The sequence below is a fragment of the Bactrocera latifrons genome, unplaced genomic scaffold (genome assembly GCF_001853355.1).
Source record: "Bactrocera latifrons isolate USDA-ARS-PBARC rearing strain unplaced genomic scaffold, ASM185335v1 scaffold_735, whole genome shotgun sequence".
NCBI classification, from domain to species: domain Eukaryota; kingdom Metazoa; phylum Arthropoda; class Insecta; order Diptera; family Tephritidae; genus Bactrocera; species Bactrocera latifrons.
In genome coordinates, this window is record NW_017537418.1 from 96,412 (window position 1) to 97,992 (window position 1,581).

Here is a 1,581-nt window from a genome sequence, read left to right on the forward strand (position 1 = left end):
GATTTTAGAAAAAAAGACAATGTTTCATTATTTTATTCACAAATTGAAGTCTAATCTTCTTTTATTTTGGGCCATAACATTTAAAATCTCTTCCTCCGTCACGTCTATATCTCTATGGATATTCAAGAGAGCCATTCCGATCAGGCGTGCTTCTCCAGTTTTATTTCTTAAATATGTTTTAAGCCTGCGAAGTGAGGAAAACGAGCGTTCACTTGAAGCGACAGATATAGGGATTGTTGCTCCAATCTTTAAAAAACGATGCACTGTTTTGAAAATTTTTGCATCGCAACAATTCAACGCGTCTAAAAAAGTTTTGGATGTCTTTGTTTGATTTAACCAGTTCCTGAAATTATATTCAAAATTTTAGTTAGAAAATATAATCTGAAGAAAAGATTTTTAACCTTTTCCACATTCTAAATTCAGCAACGAAATCGTCGGGATCTTCTACATAGCGGACCATTGCTTTTCTAAAACAGACTGCATCTCAATAACGTCAAGATTTATGCATTTATTTGGCAAAATGTTTTCAATTTTGGAAAGCAACTCTCGATGTTTTAAAAATCGCTCATTGATTTGGTCCAAAAAATGATCTAAAAAGGGTATATAAATTGATCTGCGGTAATATTCTTCCGGTTCGCCTTCATAATTGTCGCGATTAGTTTGCCGTTTCGCCAAACGCGGAATTTTGATCTCTAAATCTAATTCTGCGGCTATAGTTTTAACTATAGCTATAGTTTAAACGATTGTTCAGAATCCTTACGCATTTCACTAATTTCAGCATACAAATTATTTGCATAAGCAACGCAGCTGCTCAAATCACAGTCTATTAGCTTATTATTATTATTATTAGCAGTCTCAGCTTTAGTATCGCCATAGCAATCACAAATTGAGGTGATTGAATTGCRRTCAACAAAGCATGTGGCTTTGATAAATTACTTCTTAAATTTTCAGTATCAAGCTCTTCCAACGCTGTACAGATCAATGGGAATAAATCGTTAAACAAAGAGAGAGATTCTAAATGCTCCACCCAACGTGTTTCGCAGAATTTAAGTAACCTCACTTGCTTTGAGTTTGGAAAGGATTCAAGAATAAGATTTTTGAGCAGGGTGCCTGCTTTAGTTGACATCCGAAAAAGATTTACGGTCTCTTTCATGGAACCAATACAATTCCTTATAGCAGGTATCTTGCAAGTCTTGCTAAATTTAAGCTGTGATTAGCACAGTGCACATAAAGAGCCGCTGGATATAAATTTTGGATGACACTAGTACAACCTTTGACATGTCCACTCATCGACAGCTCCGTCATAACCTTTAGAAAGAAAAAAAAGTATACTTTAATTGTCCCAAAAATAGAAGAGTTGAAAACTCACCTTGACTCCTTATGTGTGCAAAACTAAGTTTAAGTTCTTTTAATTTATCAATTAGCACATTCGCAAGACCGTTGCCAGTTGTATCCTCAACAGGAACAAAACATAAAAAGTCCTCTCTCAGTTTTTCCTCATTGCCAAAACGATCAACATACCATATACAAATTGAAAATTGCTCAATGCCACTAATATCCGTGGTTTCATCAGCAATTATT

The 1,581-nt window shown here is 34.7% G+C and overlaps 1 pseudogene; it reads right to left on the reverse strand.

The window, feature by feature from the left end:
• The window catches only part of LOC108976180, a 17,833-nt pseudogene extending 17,069 nt beyond the window's left edge, over window positions 1-764 (reverse strand).
• Between the last annotated feature and the right edge of the window lie 817 nt (window positions 765-1,581).